The 17,085-nt window shown below is 46.1% G+C and overlaps 1 protein-coding gene across 7 annotated transcripts in view; it reads right to left on the bottom strand.

Moving 5' to 3' along the window:
• Positions 1-16,738, bottom strand: part of FAT3 (FAT atypical cadherin 3) — a 419,023-nt gene extending 402,285 nt beyond the window's left edge. For all 7 annotated transcript variants that reach the window (XM_055702249.1, XM_055702243.1, XM_055702245.1 and 4 more), the window contains exon 1: positions 16,591-16,738. The gene's annotated coding sequence lies outside the window, so the exon portion shown is untranslated. The remainder of the gene's footprint in view (positions 1-16,590) is intronic.
• Positions 16,739-17,085: the final 347 nt, after the last annotated feature.

Below are 17,085 nucleotides of genomic sequence, written 5' to 3'. Positions count from 1 at the left end.
ACTTCTTGGAGTTCTTTTCAACCACTTGCTGAAGCTACAGGAGGCAAAACCAGGCAACAATCACAGAAATGAAGGAAGACTTCAACCTAACTGCAACCTGGACTTGCATTAGAAATACCCATACTACACCAAAACAAAATCCACACCAAAGCGTATAATCCAATTATTCTTTAATCCACTGAGCTGATGGTGACTCCTCCCAAAGTGAAATACTGTTCTGGAAGTGTGCTATAAAACCAGTGATATCACAGACTCCAGTTTCCCCGGCTCCATTTTCACAAACATGCCGAGTATTTTCCCTTCCGATTTTAGGCTGAGATTTTACACTAAAGCTAAAATTTCTCTTAGACATCTTCATCTCGTACTAGAGATTTGACTGGGCCAGTTTTTCACTTGTATTTGCACACTACCACTTAAAGCCAGTGGTTTTGCACAAACATACTTCCATGCTTACAACACGAAAAAAACCTCCAACAACGTGATGCAGGAGTACCTAGCCTAAAGAAGCGAATGCCATGTGAGATGAAGGATGTTTCCAGCTGGATAGTACTACCCCAGCTTAAGCACAAAGCACCAATGAAGGCGGGAGGGAAAGAAAAGAGGAAAAGGCATATCCTTTTTATTGTAAATTCTTTGCAACAGCCAACAAAGCCACCAAGACACAAAAACATGACACTCCAAAATACCGAATTTATTTTGAGAGACAGGTGTGCAACGAGGTAGTTCTAAAATCCCCCATATGACAGGCTGCAGGAACAAGATCCTGTGGCAGGGACAGACTGTTGCATCCCTCTGGAGGCAATGGAGCTACATCCATGCCTCTAGTAATTTCTTTAATTTATAATTTAGATTAGTTTACCCTAACACTTGTATGTATTCATTCAATAACACGAAGAAGACTGGACTTGCCTTTTAGTCCCAGTAATTTGGCAGGTTGACTTCCATTACTCCTGCAACTGATTCCGCCATACAACTCTGTACTAAATGAAGAATGATTTCCTCTTCGAAACTACCCACTCCAAAATATAATCCTGTAATACACTAAGAAATTATTTTAATATGTCATACCCCTTTAGTACCGCATCACTAGTTTTACGTACCTCTGGAAGACTCTAGAAATTTTTTGTGTAATTTAGCCTGCAAAGTAACAGGATGACTCAATTTATTTACATATTCTGTAATTTGGCATTTGAGCCCACAGAGACATTACTTTGTTGTCATCTCCACTCGAATTCTGCCTTGTTAGCGTCTAGAGAAATCAATGCCATGAAGCACTTCATTTTTATAACTTCATCTTCTTTCAAACTAGAGCTTCATTAACGTGAAAACTAAACAGGTACATAGCTTGCTGCCTCTCTATGCATTAAGTAAATTTATACAGACATAAAAAGAGAAAAAATTAGATGAGGATGCTTGCTAATTCTGTGCATGCACACATTTTTTGTTAAAGTGTCCTATTCAAGTTCATGAAAGTTTTTTAAGCTGTCTGGAAAATGACTACAGGTTTCTATGTGCAACAACCATCTCTTGTTATTTTGTTTCCATATTGTCCTATAAGGAATGGAAAAAAATATTGGAAAAGTAAGTTTTAAAATGCTCATAAACAATTCCATTCAGATGAAAATTCTTTCCTGTTAAAACCAAAGCAACAAAAAAAAAAAAAGGGTAAAAAATTAGTGGTTCCAAAACATTTTCAGAACAACGGATCACTGAGAAATTTTCATTGTATTTGCCACAGCAACAGCAGACTGGGATTCCCAGGGTGCTAACAAGCCTTCTCCTGCAGCTTTGTAACCACCAGTCAGCCCCAGAGCACTCCTGGCTTGCCAATACCAATACATATGCCAGCCATTGTTATCATTTCACCAGCATCCCTCTCCTGTGCAGTAACAGCTCAGTTCTTCCAGTTGTTTCAAGTTTCTTACATTCCCAAGCACAAATACAGGCCGGGCAGAGAATGTATTAGGAGCAGCCCTGAGGAGAAACACCTGCAGGGTTGGTGGACCAGAAGCTCAATGTGACCTGGCAATGCACGCTCACAGCCCAGAAAGCCACCTGCATGCTGGGCTGCACCAGAAGTGTGGCCAGCAGGTCCAGGGAGCCGGTTCTGCCCCTCTGCTCTACTCTTACAACACCCCACCTGCAGTGCTGCGTCCAGCTCTGGGGCCCCTAACATATAAAGGGCATGGACCTGCTGGAGCAGGGCCACCAAGGGCTGGAGCACCTCTCCCATGAAGACAGGCTGAGACAGTGGGGGTTGTTCATCTTGGAGAAAAGAAGGCTCTAGGAAGACCTTATAGCAGCTGCCGATACCTCAAGGCAACATACCTGGAAGCTGGAGAGGGACTTTTTACGAGGGCATGTAGTGATGGAACAAGGGGGAATGGCTTTAAACTGAAAGAGGGTAGACTTAGGTCAGATATGAGGAAGAAATTTATTACGAGAGTGGTGAGACACTGGCCCAGGCTGCCCAGAGCAGCTGTGGGTGCCCCATCCCTGGCAGGGCTCAAGGCCAGGCTGGACGGGGCTGGGAGCAGCCTGGGCTGGTGGAAGGTCCCTGCCCATGGCAGCAGGGTTGGAACTAGATGATCTTTAAGGTCCTTTCCAACCCAAACCATTCTATGAAGTATCACTACTTTAATCCCTTATTTAATAAGCATTAGTCTGCAGAAAGATAGGTGTAAAATTTTTCTTCCTTAAAATAAAAAAAGTTGGTTAATAGCAATAGATTTGATTCTTTAATATATTGATATGTCCACATTTCACCCCATGAATTATTATCCTCTTCGATTAGCCCTAGGATGCTTTCAAAAAAGCTAAGCTATACAGTCACAGCCCCCCAGCAACCCTGTCCAACAATACCTTATGTGATCCACAGAACACCACAACTATCACTGACTTGTTTCAAGCACTTAAAACTACAAAAACCAGAACTTCATTCATAACCACATAACTAAATAATGACGTTTCCCACTGCAAAATGGAAGCCCAAGAACGCTTCCATTTTGTTCTGCCAAACTCCAGTCCCTCTTTCAGTAACCTCCTCATTATGTGCAAAATAATTGGAATCTTAGCCTTGTGTTCATTGGGGAGAGGGAATTGGTGTCATCACTCGCTCATCACGCAAACTGCTTTCTGCGGGTCCCGAATCAGGGCACCTTGATTCCTGTGCACACCCCGTGACTGCAGCCCTGTGCAGGGGGGTCCCGCAGTCCCTTCACCACCCACGCAGCGGCATGGTTTGCCTTCCATGGGACACACACAGAGACGGTGCCTTGCACCATGGTCAGCAATCAGACATGCAACAGAATAATCCTGCATGGCCTCAATTAATGAGCTTTAGCCTCCCATTCATAAAACCCAAATACAACGGGTTTGGCTATCTCTGCATGAGAATGCATCACTGATACCATCTTTGTCTCCAAAACCAGACTTTAAGATGTTTTCTGCAATTTTGACTATGTATCCAGTACTCTTTCCTTTACACCACCAACCCCTGACTAAATCACTGCCTCTTCTTCAGCATCTTTCTTCCAATCTGGCTGTGTGAGAACAACAAGTCTTTCTAGGGTCTTTCTCAGCTCACTGACCTACTTACTACCACAAAGACAGGCGTTAATAAAAATTTTCTTTCTCTTTTAATTTCTGCTATTTTCTTCTAATTGCTGCTTCCTAACTACAGAGTCTGTAAGTTAAGTGTGCTTACCTTTGTCAAGAACTTTCATCCAGTAACTACTTTCACAAAACACAACGCCCACATGCTCTCAATAGCAGACATCTCCAGGAAGGCACATTAGCAACTGCCTAACCATGCTGGGTCCTCAGATTAAAAAAAAAAAACCAAAAACTAGCAGGGACTCCCTCTCTCTCCCCCCCTCCCCTCCCTCTAAAGACCTTTCTTTATTCTTCTGCCAATATTCTTTTCTAACAGACATGTATGGTGGCACTACTGGAGATCACTGAACCCACCCAAGAAGATAAGAGGGGAATTTTTCTCATCTGATTTCAGCCAGCTAAAAGTTATGTATCTAATCTGTCAACTCTACTGTCACTGTAATCAATAAGAGCAGCATGAATCCCCCACCCCAAGTGCCTTGCCAAATACCTGGGAAGGAAGGAAGGAATGAAGGGAGGAATTCCACCTGGAAGCACTTATCATTAACCTTAGAGACAACCTCTGCCGCTAAGCTGGGGTGACCCCTCATATGTCAGATTCCTTTATCTCCAGCTCTGCTAATGATAAGGAGCCCAGAAGACCTGTCTAACTCATGCAGGTGGGGCAGGGTGGGGATGGGGTGCATGAGTTCAGAGCCTGGACTCAGATCAACTGCACCTCTATGAAGTCTCATGGATGACTTCTGTCTACCTGAAAATCTGAATCTCTTTTTTTCTCTAGAGAAATACCACTTAAGTACTTTTATGCTGTTAGTAACTGTCTCTTACGGGAAAGTGAAGAATAGGAGGGTAATCTTGAGTTAAATCAACATGCACAGCATCCTAACAGACACTACTTACTTTGTTACTGCTGCAGAGCTGGGCCAAGCTAACGCAATGCAAAGTCAAGGATGCAGCCAGGGCTTGCACTGCTGGAGGTGCTCAGGAGCAGCAAGGCAATAAACTGGGATTTCCTCTTCGCTCCCTTCCCTTATGTACTCCTTGCTATACACATAAATACACATTCTGCGCAAGAATGGTCCAAAACAGTGCAAATTAAATGAAATGACAAAAGGAGATCGAACCCAAAAGGCTGAAATCACAAAGATCTGTTTTTCAGAGAAAATGCAGGTGATCCTTGGTTCCAGCTGAGATAGATTAACAGGAAAAAATAGTGGCAGCAGAATACTGTGGAACAAAACATCTTAGATCCATCTCTGTGATGTTCTGATCCTAGACAAAACCAGCGAGTACATTAGATACTGGTTTAAATGGAAGTGGTTTATCAGCCAGCCTATGGCAAAAGGGAGAAGAGGGTTACACCCAATACAGAAGGAGCTTGCAAGCCTGCAGTACCACCAAACTCTACTCAGGACTGGTCTCCTCCTGGGTCCACCAGCCGCCTATATTAGATAAAAAGCTTGTACCCAAAAGAAACCATGCAACTACCTCGTAGCGTCTTCTTCCTCTTGGGTGAAACTGCTGAGCATGCTCTGCTGCTGATCAGAAACCTGAAGACAGCTGGGTCCCATATCTCACTCAATTACCAACCTTTGTGTGGCTGTGGGGCAAGTCAATTCACCTGCCTCTGCCTTGATTCCTTTCCTAAAATGGGAGTGACTAAGGATCCTATCCTTCCTCATGAAGCCTTTTGATATTTATCAGTGAAACAAACTATGTGTTTGTGAGCAGAAGCTATGTCCCCAATACATAAGTGCAACCAAGCCTCCAGAAGGGGCTGGTTCTGAAGACCAGATAGACCATACCAGGGAGCAGCAGTTCAGCAGCATTTTGACTCATTATCAGTCATTCCCATCAAACTGCTCCATAAGCTCCCTCCTTCTAAAGGTTCATCTTCTGAAACACCCACACACTGAATACCAAGATACACTAAACGTTTTATGGGAACTCATTAGAGAAAGCTATCATAGAACAAATCAGAATTCTGTGTCTCTGCAGTACCACTGCAGGTGGAGCACAAGTCTGTCCATTTAAATTAAGTGGGAGGGCTTGTTACTAATCCCTTCCTAGGGGACACAGCTTTGGGACTTACTGCTGAGGGTGAGAAAAGCTCACCAGGCCAACACTCACATTGAAAACTGGACCCCCAGAGATTTTGCAGAGTTGAAGGCAACAAGACCTGAAGATGAGGGGCAGTAACATCTTTCTCCAAATGCATTTGTGAAATATTCCCAAACTTTAATTAAAGTTTCAGGATTTCCACTTTTCCCTTCAGCTTCTTGTTTCAGTGGGGAGAACCCCAGCACATAGACAATGATGTTAAAACAGTTCCCTTGGGGGAACAGTTGGTCTTCAGACTTATTTCTTCATTCCATAACTACTACATTATCATCTCTGGTTGATTTGAAAGTCTCAATATTACGGAAGATGCCAAACCTTTACATATTCACAATAGTCAGTGATGAAGTCTGCTCCACTCAGGGTCCAAACTCTTAGGGAGGAAAGAGTTACCAGTTTTGCAAACAGTGACAAAGCACACATTTCTTATTACCGTTGTTGTCCCAGCGACCTAGTATCAAAGTCATCTCATGAATGGCCATGGAAGAGATACTAAGAGTTAAAAAAGAATCAGTACAGGAAAGCAAGCTAGAAAAAGGCTTTTCTTTAAAATTAACAGATTAACTGATAGTTTTAAATTACACACAGTCTGGTATGTTTTTAGCTTAATTCTGTGGTTTTGTTTGGCTCATGACAAAAGAGCATTACTCCAAATAAAAGGCTCTGACTGGCAATGGAAAGAAGAGACAAGTACAGTCACTGCATTTCTGCATCTAGATCTCGACAACATCCTGATTCCTCTGAGATGCACCTAGGGTTGACCTTCTGGAACAAGCAGCTGAAGTACCTCCATGTGCAAGGTATGGCATGCAACTCTGTGTGATGGTTTGTTTTAAAATCCTGCTGTGTAAATAGCAGCTGCTCAGCAATCACTTTGCAAAATGCTCTGCTCCCATCTCCACCCAGGAGACAAGCTTCAGCCTTACTACACTCATTGCATCCCACAAAGAAAAGGAAAGAACAAACCAACCAGCCACATCTCCCTTGGGAAACATGTCCAGGACTAATCCAACTGCCATTTTCACAGGATCTCAGCCCTATAACTTCTTAACAGGTATCTGAAAGGGAGATACACTCAAAGACTTGACTTTTCCTTTGGATGTGGAACTTTGCACTGGTTTTATTAAGGCACATTTGATCAAATGCCATGCCACAGGCAGCTCTGGCTTTAGAAGGCTGTTTTGATAGACCTACAGCTGAATATTACTGCAGATAAAGCTACCCGAAAATCCAGCCCTGAGCTGTGACTCCCATTACACTCAGAACTGTATAACCAAGCGAGGCCTTAAATTACAGCCCAGGCTCACATTTTGAAATATTTGTTATAGTTACCCCTGGATACTTTGCTGTGAAACTTGATCAGCATGTTGATATATGCAGAGATGAAGTCATCCAACCTCCACTGGCAGGGAAATGAACACTCACAAGAAGAAGTCACTATTCTTTTTGTCTGAAATCCAAAGAATCAGATTTTAATCTCAGCTTCACTGCAGTGGATTGAAAACGACTCCATCAACGCCAAGAACTACTTAACCAAGAGGACAGTACAAGCCAGGACTTCTGCTAACTATAGTTGTTGCTGAAGGTTACGCCATCAGTACAATAAAGATAGCCCACGCATAAAGTGCACCCTGAAGGTGGCCAATCCTATTATGAATAACTTTAAAACACCTAAGAGCACCATTACTCAAACTCTGTAAGGATGCAGCACATTAACAGCCACAATCCTCAATGTACACACACACTACACAAGAACTCCCACTCCACACAGGATAATGACCTACATCGTTTCTGCTTAATGATTCCTACTAAAGCCAATGTGCATCTCCATATAACCCCTGAAGGGCATTTGCAGGAATGGCCATAAGCACAGCATGCTTAGGGCCACGACAAGCTCCTTGCCCAGCCTGCCTTCTGAACACAGCTACACACAGTTGCAAGCCCCCAGCCACCTGGGAGCACCAGCAGCCACCACCTAGACTTGAGTTCAGGAGCTACCGACTAACTGGAGGGCTGACCTCTGGCTGCTATAGAGCAGTTTTGGTCCTGACGGCAGTTTCTGAACAGCCCTCAACAGACAGGGTTGACATACCCAACAGGACTATACAAATGAGTAATGATGTCCCAAAGACTCCAGCAACACATCAGTTGGGAGACAAATTACTTTTGATGTAAAAGGCTTAGCTCTCTTCCATGCCGCCACATGGACTGAGGACATCTCACTGTGGCTGAGCACTGGGGCAAGAGCACACAAGAGATGAAAAGCAACAGAAGTGAAAAAGGTAAATTATATGCACAAGAGATCACTGCAGGATGCTTCAGATTCCCCACTCTTGCCAATGACGCTCTCGATACAGATGTGAGCCAGGCCAGCACGCTGGGCACACTAGCCCCTTGCAGGGCATACACTGCTAGCAGACTGTGATAGATCTGTTATACCTGTAAGTGATGGAATGCTAAATGCGTTTGATAAACGCTTGGGCTAAGAAGTACTTGCACAGCAGAGAAGTTATAAAGCTAAAAGGAAATATCTCAGAAGAGTTAGCGAGAGAACTGATGTGAATTTCTGCAATAAACACGCTCCTTCAGCTTTTGTCTGCCTATCACAACAATGACTCATTCAAAGCTTCTAGGTAGTAAAACTTTTATTATTATCACCATCATCTTCATTTTTACAGATACAGCAACAACAAACCAATATCATAAGGGATGAAACGTGCCCAAAGTTACCAACACTTTGATAAGAGTTGAATCTGGTTTAGTCTCAGCCGGAGACAAAGGATCTGCTTGCACATACAGTGAGCTAACGAAAAACTAAGTCTGAAAGCACATTTTAGGCTTGTCAATCTAAGAACATCAAACAAAGACATTAACTATGTTGTTGTAGCCATGATGAAAATCTCAAGTATTTAAGATGGCTTAAAAAACCCCTAAACCCGGTTAAAAGCTAATATAGCCAAAACTCCCTATCCATCTTTCTCCCTCTCCCCACTCCCCAGCCAGATATTTAGCACAGTCTGGGATCCCAAAACTTCCATGTTCCTTTACTCAGTCACCACCACCAGAAACCAGCACCTTCCCACTGTTTCTTTTCCTATCCTTTGCTATTTTACATTCCTTAACCCATGTGCAGATATAGAAGCATGCTCTACTCACTCCTCACTCAACTTGAAATCCTCTCCTCTCTTCCACTTCCTCCTTAGTCTTCCCACACTCACACCCCACTTTTTTACTGCTGAAAAAAAAGTCAGCAGTAGATCAACTGATGCTTATTAATGTTCAAGAATCATTTTAGCTGTCACTAAACAACTCTGAACAGAGGGAACCAGCACTGGGAAGGATGTTCCAGGATGCAGCTTCTGGAAAGAGCTGAGGAAGCAGAGAGAAAGAAACAAAACTCTGCATTCTGCTGCTTTAACATAGTACGCAGGTCTTCTCACCTACACCCTACTAATCCGTAGGGAATCACCAGTGTCTTCATTTCCAGCAGGGCCTCTCAGGCTCTCTCTGTCTACATTATCTGCTGGTTTGCTCCAAAGCAGAGCCCAAGCATGCACTGTGCAAGCTCACAGGACCAGGATCCCAGCACGAATCCAGCTAAACCTCACCACGTACGTTTTCCCGCAGGCAAACCACTGCCAGACACATCACGCATTGGTGAGAGTCAATGCTCAAAGCCCCGTCAGCAGCATACCCGTCTCGCCACTTTTTCCTGCACTTACGATATGGCTATAAAAGCACGCGGAATATTTGCTTATAGTCCTAATGATCTATACCACAATGCTTTCTACTAATGCAATAAACCACAGCAAAGGAGCCTTGTGGGCATCTTTAAATATTCCCTGCACAAACCATGCCGGGTAAAGAACCTCTCAAACAGATGCTGCCATGCAAAGCGGAGGGAAGCGGGCCAGCAGCTTGCTGCAGGGCAGCGAGGCAGGCTGGCCAAGCCCAGTCCAATGCACAGAAGTGATCCAAAGCATCTTTTGGAGAGAGCCGTGTCCACACATGGAAGGTCAATAGCACGACTTTAAAACCAACCTGCTCCATGAAAGCTCACAGGAATTCCAGCACTACCCAACCTCCCGGCTCCAGGCAAGCGGCACAGGTGGTGCTGGGATGCTTTACTAGTGCGCTGCTCCTTGTCTTTGAACCACCCCTTACATCACCCTCCAGCTATTCAGTATCTGTTAACATTGAAGGCTTTTGGCTACTGAATGAAAACCTCAAAAAACCCCTCCAGCTCACAATAACAATAGTAATAATTACTATTACTGTTGTTCCACCCCATCCTCTAGCTTCTTTGTCAGATGAACATTTCCTTCTGGGTAGCACAGGCTCTTTCTAGGTCCAGGCCACTACAATAATACAGACACCCACTATCAAGGGCAAAGAAGAGCAGAAAATGATATTTTTCCCAAAGTGCAAGAACAAAGAAAAAGGCTGGTCTTTTCCAAAGGAAACCAGCAATTACGCTCCCTTAAAGATCCTAATAGTGAATACTGGTGTCTGAATTTTGACTAAAAAACATCACTGCAAGCCTCTGGAAAAATGTCCACATAAAAGCTCAGCTCTGGGTTTACTCACTGCCAGTGTATCCATCGTATGCATTGCACTGCAGTGAAAAAATCCATAAAGCTAGGTCATGCCAACACAAGCTGGCAACTCCACCTCGCATGCAATCACACCACAAAGATGCAGCCATGCAAGCAACAATTTAACTCACCTGACCACAGCATAGGCTGCTGTTATTTAATCACCACATTGAGGATACAAATGAAAGTATTTCCAAAACCATCTTTCAAAAAAAAAAACCCAAACACCAAAAAACCCACCACCCCAGACATGCAGATGTCAAAATTATTAACCAATTATTTAAATATGGAGAGTCAACAAAAAATTTCACCTGTGGCAGAACACAGAGACATTCTCTTAAAGACTATGGGTGCCGGGATTTGTTTAAGTGATATTGCACATAATCATGTTTAATATTAAAAAGATACCAGTGCAACTCATCTGAGAGGAAAACTGACATTTATACTGTCATTATATGCACTTGTTACTAAATTTAATCTGCATTATCATGAGAAGTGCTCAGATGATTCGAAGGCAAAAATATAATGTATGTTCAATGTTATTTAGGAATATTAGTAAGCTCCTTTATTTTAAGATGCAAAACATTAATAGTTATTCTGAAGAGGGCTCCCTTTTAACCTTTAACATTCAAGTGGCTGTAATTTTTATCAGATTGTTTAGATTTCGATTTAGCTCAAGTCCTGAAGCTACAATTAAACTTGCAGCTACCTTCTCTCACTAGGCTTCCTCCAACAGCTGGAATAATCTTTGAAGTCTGCAAAGACACAGAAGAAATGTTATTTACAGCCGGTTTGCACAGTGCAAGCAGAGACAAGTTGTGTTGTGCATTTCCAGGGCTGGTGACAGACCATTTCTCACCAGCGCTAGAGGAAGTCATCAGAACTATTTTCCCCTCCACAGATGCTTTACAGGACCCAGCTGAGAAGCTGGAAATGCTGCAGGGCAGGATTTTAAGAGCCTTGAGGTGCCCAAAATCAACTCTCACTACAGTCAGCATTAAACGCCGCCACCACTCTACTGAAGACAAAAGTGGCCTAACTCAGACTGTTGATGGTCACCTGCCTGGAAAGCCCAACACACCTCAGGATGGGATGCTAAACACATAAAAATATGGACAATACTTTAAAAAAAAAAAAGTCACAGATGCCTTTTAAAGCAGATAGAAATCCACTCAGACAGTAGGGAAGGAAGGAGGATATCAGCCCACAGGAGGCACCCTGCATGTTGCTGCATCTCTCCGACTGGCTCTGCAGCCCAGGGATGGAGCAGTGGACTCTGCAGGAGCAGAGGGCAGCGTCACCGACCCCCCGTGGCAGAGCCTGTGCTGCACTGGCACGCATGTAATGAGCAAGGCAACACTCACTGATGTCAAAGGAAGTTACATTCACGCACTGAAAGATGTACAGTTAGCAGCAGCAGCATCCAGGAGAAAGAAAGAAAATATTGTCTTCTCCCAGGCAAAGCCACTGGTGGTTTTTATGTTAACTTGCTGTAAGTGCCTGCAGGGTCCATGCTTTGATTTACTGTGGCTGACGGGCAGTACAGGCACAGACATGTTTAGGTATAATTATTGTAGTAGCCAGGCTCATATACCAAGAACAGCAGCAAAATCAACAACAGCTCAATAAGACAACAGAGAATTTTCCAACACAAACCCCTACATCCCTCACATCAAGGTCTGCTCTTGATTCGTTCAAGGAAGGGAGAAAAAAAAAGAAGGAAAAAAAAAAAAAAAAAAGAGTGAAATCAGGAGGTACTCCCACACAGCACCAATTTCACCCCAAACTACTCTGTGTTTTGCAGTTTTCATACAAAGCTAAGCAAAAAACAAGCCAAGAACAGCCTGTTTCCCAAACCACCACATGATGCATATTCTAGTCCAGGCCCCAGTAAGTCCTGCCACCAGCTCCCAGCTCAGCTCTCAAGCTCAAGCACTGAAGACAACACAGTACTTAGGGTTTAGATACAGAGCAAAGGATATGTTAATGGTTATCATCAACTCTTTGAATGGCACATAAAGAAAACCCACAACCGAGAAGCTGGAAGCCCATGCAGATCCCAGAGCAGAGGTTTGAACAGCAGCTCAGCGGGTTTGTTCAGATCCTTCTTCACAGCACTGCCATCTTTTGCATCCCAACAGTACTAACAGTGCTCAAAACTTACTTGCCATTGACACACTCGCCCAGATTTTAGCATCGCTAGTATGTGTTCAGGGTCTGATTTTATGCCTGTTATGCTATCTATAATTTTTCACACTGGGACAAAATGAGGCCTATGCACTTATCTAAATTACATGAAAAGTAGGACTTTTTTGGTGTAGATGCATAAATTTTCATAGCAAACAAGCTAAGAGACACTAACAAGGTATAATTTGTAACTGTTTAAGACATTCTCCGTATATAAGTCTCTTAAACTAAGGATATAAGGATGCACATGGAAGACAGACTACTCAGTTCCACATTAGTTTATATTTTCTTTCCTCTTGTTGTCATATATGGGCAAAATACCTAAAAGTCTGGGGTACATGCCTGGTAAAAGAATGCACTGTAAAAGAAAACTGTCTGCACTGGCATTACAGACACCAAAGTGTTTCCACTGTAAAAATAAAATAAAATTTAAAAAAAACCAACTACCTCAATCCCAGTCAACACTTTTATTGTATGTTAACAACTCCTCTTCTATGCCACTGAATATAAAAAACTGAAGCAATGCATTCCTGTTGAAAGGATCAGTTTTATTACATGGCCATGACCTGGACCAGCTTTCAGCCAGCACTGATTAAATGCAAATTCTGATATTCTGCACCACACAACTTCCATGTTGTAAAAGAAGTATCAAACACTTGCCATTTGTCGCTTCCATTTCATATAAAAATTTATCTGGATGTTGGATATATGAAGTGTCTCTGAGAACAGCTCGCTAGATCACACACATACACAAAACTCACTCAGCATGCACAGGCGAAGTAGGGTTGAATTAATGAATGTACTGTTGCTTCACATATTGAATGTCTGTCACTAAACCGATAATTTGGAAATGCAGAAGCAGGGACTGTGGGATACACTGGCTGCAGCCACTGATGGCTTGCTCCACTGCAGTCTCAAGAAGCTAAGCTTGCTCAGTTCAGAGTGCTTGATCCATGTTCTTTGGAATGGCTCAAGACAGGAGCAATGAGACAGTCAGCATGTGTCTACACTTCGAGTTTTATTTCCACTCGTATCTGCCACGATTTCCTTCCCGGGAATGCTGTGCTTGCGAAAGGCACAGCATGACATCCTAAGAGACACATATCTTCTCTGCACTAGCAGGCACAGTCTGGGTGGCAGCAGAAAAGCAAAAGCTTCCCTAGAGCATACACCAGGATTACCAAAAAGAAGGGAGCACTACTCCTGGATTGAAGCTGCGGCCCGTTGTCATCTACGGCAAAACTCCCACTGAAGTCAGCGTAGCCAGAACTTCACCTCTGTCACCGCGACTGCCTGTTCTGCCTTGGGACTTCCAGCCAGCACAATAAGGGTCTTAACAGTGCCAGCAGCTTTTGTGTTATGAACTGCAGGCAGAAATAGTGAAACCCTTCACATAAGCAACCAAATACTCATCAGACAGTTAAGAAATTTAAAATGCTGCCAAACTGTAAGGGATTCAAACCTGCATCCAGAAGTATGATGTTTCGCATTGGCACACCATGCTAAAACAAACCTTATCCTAACCAACTTTCTGTCCTTCAGAAAAACCTGACTGTAAATACAAGTGGCACGAGTGCAGTTGGCATGTGTCAGAAGACATTTGAGAACTCAGCACAGAAATACATCTGTAGTGGAACAGCAGCTACAAACTGCTCCTAACAAGCAATGGATAAACACCCTAACTGTCTCCTAATTGCTCATTTCATTGTGTTTGACAGAATCCATCAACCAGAGTACATCAGGTCACAACAGCACAACTTCATGGTCAGAACCATGTCAATGTAACCTGGCAGAACAGAAGGCCCTCGTGTCAGAAAGAGAGCAAGCCAGCATTTAGGGAAACTGGGGGGTGGGGGTGGTGTTATAACCCACCACTATCCTGCACAGACAGGGTAACTATACAGTAATGTAACACACAGTTCAGGAAGCATCCTGCGTACCATCAGCACACAGGTATGGAGCACAGTCATTAAGACGGCAACAGATGCTATGTTAAGAATCAAGCTTAAAGAAAAAAGGCACAAAAGTAACGAAAAAGACAGTATGATTTGCTACATCAAGGCAAGTACAGCCAACCTGCTGATTTGCTACAACACTAGCACCACCAAAGGATCAGGCAGAGTTCCCAGCCCTGCAGCACATTGGCTCCTACCTGGCTCTCTCAACACGACTCCAGTGTTTCATGAACCCAAAGATCATGCCTGTAAGCTCTTTGTCAGCAGCACTCTCCAAAGTCAAGGGGACTCTGGAGGAATCATTCCTTCTCCCCTCACATCTACCAACATTTCCTCTCCAAGTAACAAAAGTAACTTTTTGTTCAGCTGAAGGATAAGCCCTCTCTGTACATCAGCAGGAAGAAAAAAAGCCAGCCAAGAACTAACCAGCCAGGCTGTTTTGCCCTGTCCCGCTCTCCCAGCTGATGCTTATACCCCCCTCCACAACTGCTCCAGACCAGGAATAAACACCCTCAGTGAAAGCACACCGTTCGGGCAGCGACTAGGAAATAGTGCAGCACTTCAGCTCTCCGTTCCTCATAGCTCACCCTGTCCTGATTTTTAATTCCTCTGCTGAGAACTCAAACCAGATTTCATAAAGCAAAGCATTTACTAAATGACAGATAAGTTAAAATGCCTGTGCAGAAAACATTTTTTTCTTTCTTTCTGCTGGATGGAGATTGGCTAAGGATCCGCGAAACCCTGATCAAACGATGCACCTCTCTAAGCCTGTCTGACAGCACTGCAAAGGGAAAGCAAATGAGTAAGAAGGAAAGCATTCGTTTCCTCAAGTCTCTTGCTTTTAACCAACCTTGATGTTTTATTGCCTGTGCTGGGATGCTAGCGCCGACTTCCCCTTATGTCCCATTTACTTACATTTATTTTAATTGGATCTAGGACTAAGGACACTCGGCAACCCTTAATCCTCCCAACAACAAAGCAAGGGCACGAAGCCACCACGAGCAATAACCAAAAAACCAAAATCAAAACCAAAACCCTATAAAAAGGCACCCAGTGGTGCGTTTTTCAGGGCAGCGCGGCTCTCTGTTCCTCCTGCAAATAATCCAGTGCGGTTCAAAAAGTGGGCAGAAGAGGCTGGATTATTTCCTTGAAAAGCAGAAGTTAGAGCCGAGAGAGCCACGTTTAATCCATCCCCAGCCAGAGCAGGTTCTCTCCAAGCGGCTCCCCACGCGTGCACCCCCCAGACACGCACCGGGCCCTGCACACACGCACACTCACGGACACACACCCACCGCCGCTCACACACCGTCCCAGCTGCGGGCGTCCCGGGGACGCTGAGGCTGTCCCAGGGCAGCGCGGCGGGGACGGGGACCGGGACCCTCCTGCCGCTGCCCCGCGGGGCCCGGAGCGACCACCCGCGGCCGGGGCACCCAGGCTGCTCCCCACGCTGCCCCCCTGCGCCCCCGCCCCGGGGCAGGGCGCTCCCCCAGTGCCAGCCAGTGTCCCCGAGCCTGCAAACGGGAAGGGCAAGGCGCGCCCTCCCTTCTGAAAACATTCGAAAAAAAAACAACCCCGAACCCAACCAACATACATAGATAGATAAAAATACGAACAAGCAGGTCCTCCGGTAACATCCCTCTCTCCCCAGCCCAAGCAGCTGCAAGCCGGTCCCCGCGCTGAGCCAAGAGCAACTGCAGCTGAAGAGCAGCGACAGACACGCACAGCCCCTCTTCCCCTCGCCCGCTCCCTGCGACAGAAAAAAAAAATAATAAAAGCGGTGAGGAAAAAAATTTAAAAAATGAAAACACAGCTCCTGCCTGCCTGCCAGCTGAAAGGCGGCGCGAAGCGGGGAGCGAGCCCAGCGCAGCCGCTGCACCTTGCAGGGCGAAGTGGGAGCGCGCCCGGCCGCCGGCGGGGAAGGGCGGGGGGGGCGGCAGCGGGACGCGGCGGCAGCGCCGGGCTCCGCTCCCCCGGCGCTGCGGTGCGGGGGCGGCCGCGGCGGAGCCCCCGCGGCAGAAGTTTCCCCAAGTGGCGGCCGCGGCCCCCGCGCACCGCCGGCTTTGGAAAGTTTCTCCGCCATCCCCTCCGCGCCCCGCTCCCGAGCCGCGGCGGGTACGCACCGGCCGGCTCAGCTCCGGGCGCTGCCCTGCGGCCTCCCGCGCCGGGTCTCCATGCCGCCCCCGACGCCGCTGGTGGCTGCGGCGGGGAGCGAGGGGAGAGGGGGCGATCCCCGCCGGGCCGCCGCGCCGAGCACAGCGCAGCCTGCCGGGAGCGCGCCCCGCACCGCCTCCCGGCCCGCGGGGAGGGACCGACGGCGGCCGCCCGGCCCCGCCCGCCGCGGGGCTCCCACCGCCCCGGGCCCGGCGAGGCGCGGAGCCGCTCCCGGAAAGTCGCCCCCCGCCGACCCCCCGGGGACTCGATCAAGGTCACCCGCCCCGCACAGGCGCCGGGTCGCCCGGTGCTCCCCCCCGCTCCCCTCGGGGGTCCCTGCCTGGCGGGCGGTGCTGGCCCTGTGCCCCCCGGCTGCCTCCCCCGGGCCGCCCCGGCCCTGCGCGGCTGCCCCTGCACCCCGAGCGGCGGCGGCGGGGGGAGCCGGGTACCCCGCGCCGGGCGCC

Source organism: Falco cherrug, chromosome 2, assembly GCF_023634085.1.
Source record: "Falco cherrug isolate bFalChe1 chromosome 2, bFalChe1.pri, whole genome shotgun sequence".
NCBI lineage: Eukaryota > Metazoa > Chordata > Aves > Falconiformes > Falconidae > Falco > Falco cherrug.
Note: the sequence above shows the minus strand (reverse complement) of the source record. Positions and strands in the feature narration are given on the sequence as shown.